The sequence below is a fragment of the Zosterops lateralis genome, assembly GCF_965231275.1.
Source record: "Zosterops lateralis genome assembly, chromosome: 3".
Lineage (NCBI taxonomy): Eukaryota > Metazoa > Chordata > Aves > Passeriformes > Zosteropidae > Zosterops > Zosterops lateralis.
The window spans coordinates 6,867,145-6,884,190 of record NC_139764.1 but is presented as its reverse complement, the minus strand read 5'-3'; the positions used below and the strand labels follow the sequence as shown (position 1 = coordinate 6,884,190).

At 38.4% G+C, this 17,046-nt stretch overlaps 1 protein-coding gene across 8 annotated transcripts in view; it reads right to left on the bottom strand.

The window, feature by feature from the left end:
• MACROD2 (mono-ADP ribosylhydrolase 2) overlaps window positions 1-17,046 on the bottom strand; it is an 866,413-nt gene that overhangs the window by 789,268 nt on the left and 60,099 nt on the right. The gene's annotated exons all lie outside the window — the stretch shown is intronic.

The following is a 17,046-nucleotide window of genomic DNA, read 5'->3' as shown; positions in this document are numbered from 1 at the left end:
TCAGTCTCTGAAGTAAACACACATTTCACCTATAACACAATTAATCACTTATAATGAAATATATAATGACCATTCTACCTTTGTTAGAACTGTGCTGGAAGTGTTGATTTTAACTTTACGTTAAAGACTAAGTTCAAACAAATATTTTTAGCAAAGAAGCTTTTCTTTGAAGTTCAAAAAAAAAAAAAAAAAACAAAAAACAAACTAACAAGTGAGAGAAGGTCCTTAGGAGCCTTTTATTAAAACTAGAATCTGCCCACTTCTTTCATTAGCAATGGACCAATTCCCAAGCACATTCTCATGCTGAAATACAAACTGCTGGCATTCTTCTCTGGTGTGTGAGCAATGATTCCGTTGTTTCACTCCAAATATGACAATTAATGTTTAGCACATACTGAATAATCCTATACATGACTGCTTACTATTATGTGGCTTGTTCAAATCAGGCCATAATTAGCAGTGATTGAAAATTATGAGTGAAAGTAAGTGAGATTATGGAAAATTAGACAATGGTTTCATTCCTTGCTAATAATTATCCTTTTTTTCACTCTAAAATCTTGGGAGATTGGTACCTGAAACTTCTCCTCTCTACCTGCTCTTCCAACTCTGTGAAAAATTAAAAGCACTTTTTCATGCTGTAAGCTCCAGCTGGAGCCTAAAAACAGACATATAACAGCAGAAGAAAGACCAGTTGGACTTGCACAGACTGCACTGCAGGCTGGGAGGAAAGCAGCGGAGGAAGAGCTTTATTTATAAATTCATATAAGCTGCTCTAAGATTAACCTAGAGGAAAAGTCCACCCTTCACCACCAGCAATTATTCAATCATCTTCAGTAGCCATTTACTGGGTAAATGCTTTAATTTGTGGAGCCCAAGACAATTGTTTATCATGTCATAATCTGGAAATAATTGTGGTGATTACAATGTAATGAAATGGATTTTTTCTGATGGTTGGCAAGATTAATTATGTATTTACAGCACTAAGTAATTTTCTACATGTATTTCCTATGATTGTTCCAATTGTGGGGTGGGTTTTTTCCCATTGGACAAAAGAATCACACAAGTACAATAATGCTGGATGTGCAAACACCACAGGCAAATTTGGCAGAACCCATATGTTTTAAAATGTATCAAGTCAATAAAATGTCATTAAAACAACAGATTTTAAGATATGGAAATGAGAAAATGCAAAATTGTTCAATAACTAAGGAAAGCATCAGTGTAAGGAAAACCTTTAATACATGCAGCCACAATAGCTTTTATTTGCTTGCTTCTCTGCTGGCAATATTGTAATAACATTGATGATGTTCAAGATAATATCATTTTTTCCCCACCTGTGTCTTATATCTGAAAGAAAACACAAGAAACTGCAGAGGAGGAGAACACAATCCACTGAAACCAAGAGAAGTTTATGTCTGAATTAATGAAAACAGTATTTCACTCCAAGTTGAAGTGATTTGCCCCAAGTGGCTCAAGTTAGAAGCAGAACTGCTGGTTGTAATCCACTCCCTGCTCTTTTCCTCAGTCACTCCACCAGATCCCTCACCTGCCTGAGTTTGAACAAGACACATGTTACAGCACACACCAGCTCTGCTCCACTGCCACTCATCTATCCCCCTCTGGATTAAGTCCAATACTCCATGTAACCAGCAAATTACCTCACATTTCATATTTCAGGTGCAGAGCAGGAAATCAATACACACTGCAAATAATGCAGAAAATCCTTCAACCTACGTTTCTCAAACTGAGAATCCTTTCACAGATTTCTGAGGGATTCAAGTCTTCAGCTTTCTCCCAAGCACTGCCATAACCAACCAGAGCATCACTACAGCTTCAGCAGAGTAACAATCAGCTCCCCCAAGTGCCACGTTGGAAATGCATTGACACCACCATGCAAATACTCAAAGTCCTTTTCCCACTCAAAAGTGCCCCCAACAGTTTTCACTGCATTTGTCCACAGAGCAGACACATTATGCTATGACTCAGTTATTTTACTTTTCAGTGCTTATCCATAACAGACCAAATTCTCTCAGTGTTTTCTCTCCAGATAAGCAGCCCCAGTAACCACAAGGAATTACTGATGGCAGAAAGCAAGCAGAACTTGCCCCAGTTTCCTTAACTGGCTAGATTGAAAATCTGTCCAATTAATCCTCTTTAAAAAAACTCCCCCCAAAAAACCTACTAATGCACTTAAAGTTATAGCTGCACTGAAAGTCTTTCGGCCAAATTCTGCCAAAGATCCTTTAAGGAGGGCTGGGTTTTACCACTTACTTTTGGTCACTGTGGAGAGGTCATTTACTTAGAGGTGTGTGGGGGGGGGGGGGTTTAATGTTTCTTTTTTTAAGAATACTTGTGAATATTAATAGCTATATACCTTCAAGATAAATAAAAACCTGTTGGGAAAACTCACACCAAAGGACTGAACTTACTGTTAAAGAATGCAACTCACACTGCTAAGCATCAATTTATCTTCTAAGTTAACTGAACACCAGACAAAAATTGTGCAACATGGAAATTGTGCAAAACCACAATAACCATCATCTCAAACAATTCATTCCCTGCATGGGATGTGGTAGGGCATCCAAACATTCTCACTGACTTGTCTTACATTGAGAATATTTTGTTTTCTGTCAGCAAGCAAAAGCTACATAACAATTATCCTCCGTTCCCTACAGCATTTGTTATCCAAATTCTCTGATCTCAGGGGATGTCTGACGCTTCATTCCCAAAGTTTTTAGTCTTGGCCTTTTAAAAAAGAAGATCAAGTGGTAAATTAATAGGGAATTCTGAAATAGAGAATGCAAGAAGTCCTGCATATTCATGCAGAACATCAACTGAGCTGAGAAAAACCAACTAGAAGAGACAGTTGAGGAAATAATAAAAGCTGCCAAGCTGCTCCTCGACTTCAGCTGCCCCTTGGTGACTTGAGAGCGTTTTCATCTTTTCCCAAGACAGCACCAGTTACACATGAATGCTTCTGAGTGTCATCCTCGTTAAAGTTTACATTGGTACCAGCTCCTATAGCCAATGCAAAATTAATATTCAAACTTCCACTGAGAAGACTGTCACAGTTGCTCCACCAGAGTTTGCATACAAGGAAAACAAGTGTTACAGAACAGGAAAATCACATTAACTGTGTTCTCAAATTGCCGCTCTGAGCATTGCATACTAATGGATTAATATTTGTTTTTAAAATAAGCATCTGCTACTGGAAGACTGGAAGAGAAGAGAAAAGCAGATGTTACCCAAAGCACCACAACCGTTTAGGAAAAGGAAGGCTGCGGGTCACTGCCATCTGCCTGTCCACTGTCGGGAACAAGGATGTTAAAGCTGAACGGAGTTAAGGCAAGAGCAAAGGAAGGACTGGACAGAAACAAAGCTTGGAAACAGTTTCAGAGCCCAACTTCTGTGCAATATTTAAAATACAGATTAGAGACAACTCTAGATTTCATAGAGACAGCTGATTCTGAGCGTACAGAGAGAAAAGAGAGATTTTCCTTCTGACCACTAATAAAAAGATCCTCTGCCACCTGAAGTCAGGAACTGATACTGGAACTGAGGCAATTGGGAGTTAATTTGTATTTTAGAGGCTGCCCATTCTCCCTCCTCGGACTTGCTTTTCCTCTAGCCCAGTAGGGAAAGCAGCAAACACATGCACAGAGGCTACATGACTGTAAGCTGGTAAAAAGCTGCTAAGCTAACTGATGGCAAATCTGACCTTGCTAAAATGCTTGACAAGAATTTAAGAAGATAAATATTATTATTTCAAGGAACAGGATTCTCACAGATATCCCATTAAACTGCAGAAATAGCAAACCACGACGGGCTGCAGCCTGCACATGGCCAGCAGGGAGAGGGATGTGCCTCTGGTAAGATCAGTGAGAGTTATTCAGAGGGAATGGGGCATACAAAATATAAACCAACTTCTTTACTTTTTAATAACATGCTGAATGTTCTCAAGTTCTCCAAATAAAAAGCATTTAAAGATCATTGTAATTCATTCCTCCTAATGTTTCCCTTAACTGCATTATTACTTTTTGAGCCAAGACACATCTCAGAACTGCTCCCATACCTGACACCACCTCCATCATGACACCAAGTTCAGAGCCAATATGAGGAGATAAAAGCAATCTCATTCCCACTCGAGATGATTCTGTCCCACATTGTATTTATTTTAGAAACCTCATTTTTAAAACATGTGAAATTACATAAGCAACACAATAGCTTGCAGAGAGCAGTGCTAAATTCTTCTATACCACCTGTCTTAACACTGGGACAGGTCTGTAAGTCAGCTGTGGTCCAAGTAAATATGACCTGATGCAGTTCTACTACACTACAAAGGCTTAAGACTTTTTTTATTTTAGAAGTCATTCATGACTAAATGGAACAAGAGATGGCCAACTTGACTGATTCACATATACTAGTGTGCATTATTCAAAACAGTAATATTTTATCTGAAAATAGATTAAAAATTACGTTCCAGAATTCTAAGCCAAATACTAAAATTTGCTCAGTCTCTCCCTTATAAGGAATACAATTCAGTTGCTGTTTCAATTTTATTTAAGATACAAGATACATATTGTTAATATATTATCATATATATTTTATATATGATTAAGATATATATTTCAATATATTTATATTTTAAAAGACATTATTAATCTTCAGCAAGCCTAAAAGCAATTTATCACTTAAAGCAGCATGCTAAGAATTTACCTGTCACCCCTAAAATAAATTGTTCCAACTTAATAAATTCTTTTCCTGTTAAAGCTCTTTTCAATGACAAGCCACGAGGTCAGTAACCCCCCACCACAGATTCCACTGCTCTCCCTCAGAGCCACTGCAGAGATGGAGAACAGCAATGGAAATTACAACTCCATGGCTGCACTCCAAGGAATACGTAGCAGCCCAAGTAAGTTCCACCTTATTCTGGATCAATTCTATTTTTCTTAGAGACAATTTTGTATAAAAATCCAGCAACAGAAAAGCCAGAGCCATAATTATGCTCTCCAAGGGAAGGAATGCTCAGTAACAGAGACAGATGGCTTCGGCTCGTTTGCTGCACTCCCCCTATTTCAAAAGTTCTGCTGCAATATTATTGTAAGGGCTTTGTAACTTGCTTGTTTGCATCTGTCGTCATATTTCCTGATCTGTGTGCCTTCTGAACAGAAAAAAAATATGTTTTGTTTTTGAAATGGGAGCAGATTTTGCTCATTTATCATAATAATTCCCTCAACTGGGATACAGCTATTTTCTCACTAAGAAAAATTCAAAGTGTAACATTATTCTATTGCTCTGCTGTCAACAAAAGCAAAATGGAGCATTTTTTAAAATGGAATAATGCTTCTGGATCAATAAAGACCACGACCACACAGGTTAACTACCTCCAAAATGGTTTAGGTGGCCTCCTGCCTCTGACTACACGGGTCCATGTCCACAGCTAATTGGAATAACTTGGTCTTCTCCAAATAAAACAACCTCTTACTACTGCATAAGAGCTGCAAGACTCAAGGTGAACACAGGTTAGTATTTCCATATTGGTCCGGTCATGTATCTCACCTTTATTTGCTTTAGAACAACCAGAGTTTATTTTGCACATGTTTATTTATGCCATTTGCTTCCCTGTGCCCAGAATTAATTAACTGTGCACCAGTTTTAATTTGCATTAACAACTGAAGGATTGTCTTTTACATAAAAGACAGAATGATATGCAATGGAAATATATCCATAAGAAGTGTTTGGGCAAAAACCTAATTTATTGCAAAGAAAGAAGAAAATCTTGATTTTATGGCAAGTCCCACAACAACTAGGTATTAAGGTTACCCAGAGTACACAGCAATATTCAGGTTTTGTCAGTATTTCAGCTAGCAGGGAAAAAAAAATGAAGTGAAGGTTGCTAATCACATGTGTGTCTTTCTCCCTCCACATATCTATCCATCTATATAAAAATCTGGTGCACCATATAAAGTTGCCAGTAACACTGAAGTCTCACTTTGACAATTTTATTTTTAATCCCTTTCCACATTACTCTCTCAAATTGAACAGAGGACATGTCAACTACCAGGCTTAATTTCTGTTCTCATTAGCTTCTACATTATGCAGATGTCAGGTCAGGAAGAACCGTATCAGATAACCAAAAATTAGTAATAATTAACCAATAGCAGTGCAGTTTGCCCAAAGAGACCTATTCTTTCCAAGTGGTAAATTATTTTTTAATTATCCCATTGAGATGGAGACTTCTAATTGCAAATACTCTAAGCAAGGAAAAAATATACACTAGGGAAATCCCAGATTATTAGCAACTGTGCAACTTTCTACATAGCTGTTGCAAGTAATAATAGACTTTCTCCAGCTAAAAAAAAATTATTCCTAGAAGACTGCTCCATTGATGCAGATAAACCTGAAATTGAAGTACACAAGGATAATAGAATTGTTAATTCATTTTTTCACGTCATAACACGATTTTTTAAAGTCAAGGATATATTGAAGTCAGACTTATTTTGAATGTGCAGATATAAGAAAATGAAATGGGTTTTGAGCAGCAAACATATTCTATTAGCTTAAAATTAGATGACGTCAATATATACCTATTTATTTGGCACTTGAGAGGCACTTCATTTGTTCCAATACAATTTTACAGATCCAGAATTACCCCTGAGCCCTCTATCCCACCTTTCCATTACAGGGAGAAAAGGAGAGAGATAATTTAATACCTGGTAACTTCCAGATTTTTTCCACTATCCGTAACCACCAGACTGAACCACTTCTCACACAACAAAAGGAAGGAACTAAAGAAGTCCTAAAATCACCACCAGATCTCCACTAGGACCACAGTAACCAGGATTTTGGAAACCACATGTTTGTGGCCAGTGTTGAGCATGGCAGCTTTAAATATCCACATAGTTCTGCATTCAGTGGTCAGCAGAGCACAGTTGGGCTGGTGCTGTCCCCAGCCCTGCCCAGCCCAAAGGGACAACACAGAGAGGAAGAAGAGCTCTTGTTGTTTTTTCTGGTTCAGCCACAGAACTGGTGCTTAGCAACCTCCTCCATGTCCTAACAGTCCTTCAGTTTCACCTTGATCTTCCCCACTTTTGTCTCCTAAAGAAATCCAGCTGCTTTCTCAGGGATTGGGCCCTAACTGTCCCTCAAACTGAGCAAAATTAGAGGTATATATCAATGTCCTGAGCATCCTTTTACGATGCTGCATGTCATTTAGATGATCTTTAATATTTTCATGCCCCGCCCCCCCCGGGGCAAGAAACATTCTCAGGTGGCCCAAGACAGCAGTGACATTACACCCTCAGCACATGGATTTCTGAGGCCCAAACAACCCTGCATCAGGCATTTAATAAAAATGTTGGCTATAAAATCCTAATGGTTCATTTGTCACTTCCAGATTTCATAACAAGCATTATCATCGTCTCCCAGGATCCCAACAAGCAAGCTTCATACTAATGTGGCTCAGCCACAAAACATTTCTATTAATATGGCTCAGGCACACATTTTCTACCTAATCAGCCATATGCCACTCATTGGAGGCTTCCCTCCAAGTTTGAAGGGTAGAGGAGAATATTATGCACTAAAGGTAGAAAAACACAAAATCCTCTTTCGTGGCTGCATTTTGGGCTTTTTTTAAACCAATGTCTTTGATGCTAAAAGCTGGCAGCACTACCTAGGTGCAGAAGGTGCACAGATTTCTGCTCTGTGGGTGCAAAATATAGTTTATAGGCCAAGTGAAATCCATAGTCAGCATCCAGTGAACTGCTGGCCTTGCAAACTGCAGGAAGGAAAAGTCAAGTGTGCCTCCTGAGAGAGAGTCTTTGGGTGAGGCAGGTTGTACAATAAATGTGTACAGATGAACCGCCCTCATTTTGGTTTCCAGAGAGTTTGGGAGGACAAGAGTTTGTGAAAGAATGCCAGTAAGATGTAGAAAGCTTTTGAGCCCTCATCCAGGTTATTTTAAATTTTCCACACAAACCCAGGCTGACATAGCTGTCATTAAAGTAAATCCCTTGTCTCAAAGAATTTAGGGTTCATCTCTAAAACTGGAGATACCAGTACCAAAGCTCAGCTACTTTTGAGGTTGCAAATAAGCAGGGCAGTACAATTGCTGCACCCACTTGGCAACTCTTGCACTCAAAAGCTATTATAACAAAAACAACTCAAGAAAGACAAAGTTTTCAGTGAGGGGAAATAATCAGCAATTACCCTTTGCAGGCTTTCTTTAAAACCACTGGAATATGCAGATTTTTACTTATCCTACTTTGCTCAGTGCTACTCTACCCTTGCTTTTCAAACTTTTGTGCAGAAGAGCAGCAGGGCCACTGCAAAGAAGCCACCACAGAGCAAAACACCTCCCACACCAACAGTCTCATTTTTGGTCCCATAGTGTGAGTGTGACATTTAGATCCAGGTCACCTCACCAACTCACGCCCCCTGTCCCTGGACTGCTTATTTTCCTTCTACAGAACAGGAAAAAAAAAAAATCTATCAAAAGGCAAGAGGCACATCTCTGACCTAAAAACACAAGTGGAAATATCTGTAATTAATTGGTTATTCAGTGTATTGTCCAACACAGGAGCAGAAGACAACGTGTTAATTGCCAAGGTCCTTTCAACTCCGATTTGTCCAGTTCCTGCGGTTCAAAAAGATCCCTGAAGTCAGAGACTTTTTTAAATTGTCATTACAGTTATTTCAGTTTAAATGTTGCCCCCAGAAAGCCTATAAAATAAAAAGAAAATCTGATTTTATCTGCATCTGATTTTTCCACTTTTATATAAGCTTTAATGCAGCTCCTAATTAGGCACTGCTACCTGAGGGAAAATTAATGAAATAAAAGCAGGCCTCCAGATGAAGATTTTAAAGCGTGTGTCAGTGACACAAAGGTTTTTTGCCATGTTAGCATATTTAATTGAGAGAAGAGTGGTAGAAACTGGCTAGAAACACACCCTGACCTCTTGTTCTGTGTCAATGCACCCAAATCTTGTAATCAGACATTGATATACTGAGTATGTCACTGTGCTTTTTTCTCCCCTTTCCCAAATACAAATCAGAGAGGAAAAATTGCCTATAGACTGAGGGTTTGTTGCTGTTATTTCTTTTAAAGGAAAACTAAGATGCTACCTGTTGTCCTTTCCAAATGTCTAATTTTCATTGAAAACATAAACTCTTCTGTCCAGGTACACAGAAGTTTAAAACATGAGGGTAAAGTGACAAAGTCAACAAGACCATTTCAGAATAGGAAAGGCTGTGTTTGTATTTATAAAGAATATGATGTATTTGCCATATAAAAACCACAGTTATTCTCTCCAAATTTTCAAAAAATAAATAGAAATTTAATCAGAAAAAAACAATTTTTTTCCCCTAGCATTTCAAGATTCAAATATACACTAAAACCCTTTTGATAGAGTTGAAAATTATGTTAATTTAATGAACTCTTTAGTCAGCACTACAGTTATGCTTTGAATTCACCAGTTCTATGATGAAGCACTTCTCAGACTGCTTTGGACAAAAAGACACATTATGGTATTGTTGCTCTATTAAATGCAACAAAATACATTATTTTTTCTGAACACAGTCACTACTGATCTGCAATTGCAAAGCTGCCTTTAAGGCTGCCACTTCACCAAAAAGAAAATGGCTCAACACACAATTATTTTATTAAGAATAAAATCCTCCTATGCAAATACATGCAACAGCCTGAATTTGACAAAGGGGTCAAGTCTCAGACAAGTTTTGCAATTTCCTATTAGATTTATGTCACTTTTACTGCTGCTGTGACACCAGATGTCTTTCCCATTTGGAACTATAATTAAAAAGAGTTATTTACAAAAATAATTATAATTTCATCAATTAGTTTTCATGTTTTCTAGTGCTGTCCCCCTACTTTGTTTTTTGTTTTTTTTTTTTTAGTTTACTACTGAAATAGAAAGTCAAGGAAGACAAGAAAGTTTCCATCCTCATTCCTTGCTGTCTCAATATATTAAGTTTTCTCGATGTTTTCCCAACACTGAAAACAAACCACCTTTCAAAAGCTTAAGAGCTGAGCAAAGAAAGATTTCTCGGAAGAAAATAAACCAAGCCCCAAAGGAATATGTCTACTAACATTTGCTCTTTTCTCAGGATAACAAAATGGCTAAAAAGATGAGCTGGAGCCTGAAAGGCAGAGAAATGTGGCCAGTTTCAAGGCCAGGGAAGTACCATTGGTGAAACTCCTGTGGTGTAAGACCGTGGTGTTCATCAATGTGACCTGGAGAGGAGATAAAAGAGGGATGTGCTCAAGTTCCCTGACTGTTTCCTGCACACAGCACTAGCTGTGTGTTTTCCTATTGCAAAGATCAAGGATGTGCAGCCAAGACCCCAGAGGTTAAGCCCCTGGATTTCAAGCAGTCTCTAAGCTCTCCATCAGTGGAGGCTGAAAGAAAGCACTTGAGGAAAATTTGTCACTGCATGTTCACTGCTCAGATCCCACTCAGATCTCTATTTGGGGCATAAGTGACACCTCCTTAAAAAGTCCACAGTTGCAGAGGTTCCTGGAGAGGCTGGATTCAGTTTCTGCTCTTCCCCACTTTTCTTGGGAAGAAATTGGAGAAGAATTGACTTTCCATGAGTTCCTAACAGAGCTCCTGAGTAAGACAGAAGGGAAGTGGAGTGAAGCAGGAGGGAACCAGAGCAAAACAAGAGTATTTGGAACTAGAAAATCGAAAGCGCTATCGGTATACGTGAGAAGATGTAAGCGCATCCAAGACTGGTGAACAGTGAAAGGAGCACAGGCCTTGGAAAGAGGTTTAGCAAACACATATTCTGGGAAAGCTGCAGAATGTGAAATAAAAATTGCCAGATTATAAGGAAACAGAGATGAAAGTTTGATTACAACAACTTGGAAGGCAGGAAAATTGAAGAAGTCACTGACTGAGAAAAAGACCATGAAGGAGAAATATGCACACAGCAAAAGAGTGGAAGTAAAGACAAATAGAAGATGGTTTAAGATAGAGAAAGAGCACAAAAACAAGGGTTGGATACAAAACTCAGAAGTATGCTTGTTCATCTGCTTAGATAAAAGATTATTGTAAAAACTACTGTGCTACAATAGTAGCTAAGACCAGAGTCATGGCACCAAAACGCTGCTAGAAGCTGAGAAGATGTGACTTGGGTGACACATGAGCCTCACTCAGAGAAGCCAAAACCCCTGTCCCAGTGGCCTGCCAACCCTCCTCATGCAGCCTACCCAGACATAGTGACCAGACATAGTATTGGGATACAATGGACATAAAATTAACACACACACACACAAAAAAAGTAATCTTCATATTGCAAGACAAGGACAAAACCACACAATTCTCAAAAATCCTAATTGTGAGATGGATGTAAGCCTGTCCAAAAGGCAGGAATGCTTCACACTGAAACAGAACTAATCACATCAACCCCAGCCGGGCAACCAGTGTGAATCAGAGGCGCACTCACACAGGTTGTCTATCTTCAGCAAATGGTGGGAAAATGTCCATAAAAGCTTTCCAGCTTTTCCTGCACACAGAGTAACCCAATGTCCCATATCTGAGGAATGCAATGCTTTGGGGCAAAGTTGGGCTGAGGAAAATAAAGTAGAAGCAGGATGGTTTAATGTCAAACCCAACCATTTCCCTCAATTGTAGGGTTTGGTTTCTTTGTTTTCAAGAACTCTGGTGTCACAGAAGACTTTTTGAGAATAGCTCAAGGAACACAAAGACACAGTGGCTTAACCTCACTCTTACATTATTGTTTTCATCATCTGAAATCTTTTGAGAACTTTCATTAAAGGCATTTTTAATTCTTTACAAATCCACAAAGTACAGTTCTACAAGGACATTTATTCTCTTAAGTGAAAAGGTTTGGTCTAACTCCTGCTTATTTTCCAGCAAACCCTCACTGCAAATGCTGCTCAAGTACTGTACCTTACACAGCAAGCTACAATTTAAATACTATACAGCTGAAAACATACATTCACATTAGCAGGAGACTGGGAAGGCTGGGATGCTCCAGACTGGACAGGGAAAGGTAAAGATGTGCAGAAATCCAGGTTTACAAAGCAGCAGCCTCTGTGGAGAGGCTGGAAAAAGACCACATGAAACTGAAAGGTATTTAAAAGTAGGATAAAGTCCATTTAAAACAGTTAAAATAATTTTTCACCCAGTGGGCAGAGGACTCTGTGAGCTTCCTGGCAGCAGAGGCAGCCCGTGGCATTAGCTCAGTGATGGTGTCAGCCACCTTTGTGCAATCCTCTCTCTTTGCTTGCCAAGAAACAGAGCAACTGCTGAACTCAAGGCAAGAAGCCCTCCCTGGGATGGTGGAGGGTAGGACAAAGCCATCAGAGGTGAGGTTTGCATCCCACCTTGCCCATCCAGAGCTCAGCTATGCTCAGCCCAGGCACGAGGTCCTGCCAGAGCCATATGTCCCACCATATGTCCAGAAAAGCGCTGGCATGAGAGATGAACAGACTCGTCTTCCTGCTGCTGCACCACCTTCCTGCTGCTGCACTCAAGGCTTCTGGATCAATGCTCTTACACTGATCAATCAGGAATACCAGGATTTTGCCTTGAATTCCCTGAACAGCAATAGAACTAGATTACTTTGATTCGATGCAGACTTAGATCCCTACCAGCTTTCTGGCATTTGTATTTCCTAGACGTAGCCTGGTGAACAAAGAAGCCCAGGTTAACAGATGGGAAGGAATAAAACTGAGGATCTTGGATCCAATTCTGCTAAATTGACAAGCACATTTCTATATAACTAGGTATTATATACATCATACACAGCCAACAAAGGAAGTGATTGGCTCCCTGAGATACCTAACAAACCTACCCAGAGAAATTAGACATGCCATCTTTGAAGGCCCCAGAATGGGGAAATAAAGAGAGGTAAATTCATAAGCTTATTCATAACCACCAATCTTATTCATAACCACCTATTTCACAGCATTACAGACACAAAACCTTGGATTTTTACAGTCATAGTCAGTGCTTCTCATAGGTAATAAGTCAGCTTCAGCAGTTAGGTAAAGCAGTTAATTCATAAAGCCACAAGTTCCCCTAACACATGAACACATCGCAGCTGTTTTATATTCAGGGGTTTATGCAATGCTATCAATTCTCTTCCACTTTGTTTCTTCTCCTTGTTCCCTCAGAAGAATAAAGTAACTCTGAAGTAAAAAAGAAAGAAATCATTCCTTAACTACCTTGAGAAATATGCTGGCGTGACTGTGAAAGCCAAGTAAGACTGAGGGATACAGGGGCTTGAGATATAAAAATTGCCACAGTTGCTGAAAAAACCCAGAGATTTTCCTCAGAAACACCCGAGGAAAGAAGATTCCGTGAAATTTCATGGTACCAGAAAAAACAATCTGCTGTAGCAAGTATCAGAAATTTCCCTAAATGAAAACAGAAAATGTCAGATAAACAAATGACAAACATTTGTAGGGAAATGAAAATTCTTATGCATGAACAGGAACGTGACCCAGGGCAGTACCCCCTAATCCCTTAGGAATTACAGAACATTTGAGAGAAATGAGAAATTCTGATGAATGACAAAACGTATGAATGAAAGAGCCTGGAAACCAAGAGGAGCGATCATGAACTTCACAGCATTAAGATTTTTTTAAATCCCATGATCCTGCAAAATACATATACACAGTCAAGTATTCAGCAAATTTTTAGTAAGACTCATTTTGTTGCACATTTGCAACAATGCTGATTTTTCTTCCAGAAATCACTTGCACAAGCAGCAATCATGTCCTGAAATGCAGAATTAACAACTGTTAGCAACAACATAATTTTGCCTTTGAGAAGTACAATATGAAATCCATTTTTTTGCATCTTCTAGAACTCAAGCTCCTGGCATATATATATATATATATATATATGAATACATTGTTTTTGCATTTTCTAGAACTCAAGCTACTGGCATATATATATATGAATTATTTTTTTTCCATTTTCTAGAACTGGAGCTACTGGCATATATATATATATATATGTATATATGAATTTATTATTTTTGCATTTTCTAGAACTCGAGCTACCAGCAGTCTTTGAACCTCATCCTCCCAAAGTTTCTCCAAGGTAAAAAAGGGAAGATATTGGCCAAGGCACCTCAGGAGACAAAACCAGCTGGTTTTCATCGTGGTCTTGAGAGTGGTTGTATTAAGAGATTAGTCAGGCCCAAGAAACAACCTTCTTTGTTTTACTGTGTTTGGAAGCAGATACACCCCACAAGAGCAGCAGAAATCAATATTAGTCTGGACCACAAATGAGCCTTTGCATTCAGGAGTTCAGCAGCAACTGGGGTCAAAAAGAGCAGAGAAAGAGTATTTGAATAGTACAGTGATCCATGAACTCAATTCAAGGCAGTAAATAACATCTGTGCCTGAGTGAGCCATAATACTTTATAAAACAATAACAAATGACTACACTTCTGATTGATAGGAAAGTATTATATTATACCACAGGCAAAACTGTTGCCAATGTAGTATTTTTTTCTGAGGGAAAGGGACTTTTATGATCATTCCCTTCTGCATTAACTTTCAGCTTGCTAACCTCAGAGGCAGAGATTAAAGGTATTGTATGTTTGTATTGCATTTAAGTTGTATGTTTGGCAACAAATCGAGTTGGTGTGGATTACAGAGACCTGGTTAACACTTTGCCAGCCTGACAAAGCAGGAACCTGCCAGGGCACAGAGACCTCTGTCCCAACCAGCAGCCAGGTGGGAAAATAAAGAAATAAAACAAATTTAAAACACAAACAAACAAAAAGGAGGAGACATGTAAAGGTGGCATTTGAAGACACAGAGGGAAAGATGTACTCTTGACATGTATTTATATCAATGCACATCTGCATGGAATCTGCAGAGAAAAAATCAAGGGCCTTTTACAATACCAAGAATAAGAGAATTGTTTACACTCTTGCAGCAACACATAGCCTGTGGTACTGAGTTTAAAGACAAATGTTTGGTATATTACTCTTGGTCAGTGCCCATTGAAGGGGATGAAAAGCAGTCAGTAAAGAAAAAAAAAAATCTGGTGACACTCCTGCGCTACATAAAGCACAAAATATCCTCTTGTTCCCTTTTTTTTGTGACACAATGAAACTGGAAAAAAAAATACTATTTTTCATGCTTGAGGGATCTTTCCCTCAAGTGAATAGCAGAACACATTCCAACAATTTGACCAAGATCATTACTAAAAGTTTTGTCATCTAATCAAGATCCAGATTTTACAAAATTTTGACTAAGTTTTCATATACAGAGTATCATAAGAATGAATCCATTTCAAGTGTGACTATCTAAAGCTCAATCCAAGCCTAGTAACTACAGAAGCAAAAGGAAAAATACCAGATAATCTCTTCAACTTCTTCTCCTTCCTTCCTCTCAGAAAACAAGCATTTTATATCAACCATAACATCTTGATTTTACTACTCTCTTGCACACCACAAACTGTTGACTGGCCAGCTTGAAATGTTTATAGAACAACCTGACTGTATGTATACAAGCCCTGAAACATTTGAAAACTAAAAGCATACACAAAAACAACATCCCTGACATGTTTAAGAGTCCAGAATACATCAAATGAGTATAAACTCCAGGTGCTACTACTATGCAGGAGGGAGCAAGAGATAAAACAGTAATTAAGATAAAATTGCTGAGAAAGTTAAAGTATCGCAGGTTTCTAGGATGGTTTTTATAAAATAATGTTTTAGCTCATAAGAGAACGTTTTTTCTTCAATTTCTGGCAGTACTGGAGATCACATTTCCTGTGTAAAGATGCAAAAGCAGTGATGCAAGAGCAGCATCACATGTGACTACTGTGCACTGCTGAAGGTAAGAAACTGACTTCAGAAAATGTATTAATTTAGAGTAGTAACACACACCACAGTGCAAATGAGCTACTGCCTTTGACAGCACTACAGAGGTGTTATCAGCCTCACTTGAGATTGTCAGTCCATGCTCTCACAGGGGCAATGAACTGCTGGTGATCCTGATATCCTACAGACAGCATAGGCAGCAGGTCTGGCTGATCACCAGTTACCCAATTAATAAACTCCAGAACATACTTGCCTTGTCTCTCATTACAAAATGTCTAAGAAATGTTTCACATTTCTATCAGAGGAAATTATTCTCATTCACTTGAAAAGACATTGCCACATTTGTAAAAAATGCTGATACACAACTATTGTTATTGATAATTAGCCATGCAACTCAAGCTACATGTGGTAGAAACAGCTACTCCTCTTCAAAGGATCCAAACTCTCGTAGTAATAGTAATTAACAAGAAAACTGCAATTACAGATTTATGTGCTACCTTAAACATGAATACTGACATCATATAAACAATTCTGTGCAAGATGCTGTTTTAATTACTCCTTGTGCACTTTGTGTGAAAATGAACATTCCAGTGACTTACTATTTAAACATTAAATTTAGAAATTTCTATCGCAGAAGTGATAAAAATCAAACAATTAACTGAGACTCATACCCAGCCTGTAATTTCTGGCTATTATCTCTACTGGGATACCTATATTTTTATATACACATGCATATATATGAACGATTAATTCTGAGATAAACATTCCATAAGCTGTCATTTGTGTCTTGCAGACTTACTTTTCCTCTAAGAGTTTGATTTTATTCTACTCATCTCTTTTATGTAACTATTTCATGCAAAACTTTTAAATTATTTAAGCACTTATACTGCACGTGTAACATCCCCTATTGCATGACACATTCAACTTTTTTTTTTTCTGAAACCATTTCTTTCAGAAACCAACTTTCCCTCATGTATTTTCCAATTCTAGCAAAGTAATAATTCCATTCTTTTCAAAGTGCTCATTATTGACTGATGCTTTATGTTAGGCTGCACTTGAACAGCTGCATCATGGCTGGTTTTGTAAGGCAGAAGAATTACAGCCTGAAACCGCACGTCCTGGCTTGTTTGCTCCGGCCTTGTAATTTCTTTCCTTGTTTTGAAATCAAGCATCCTAAATTCCAATATACTTTTGAAGCAGCTTGTTGCTTTTAAT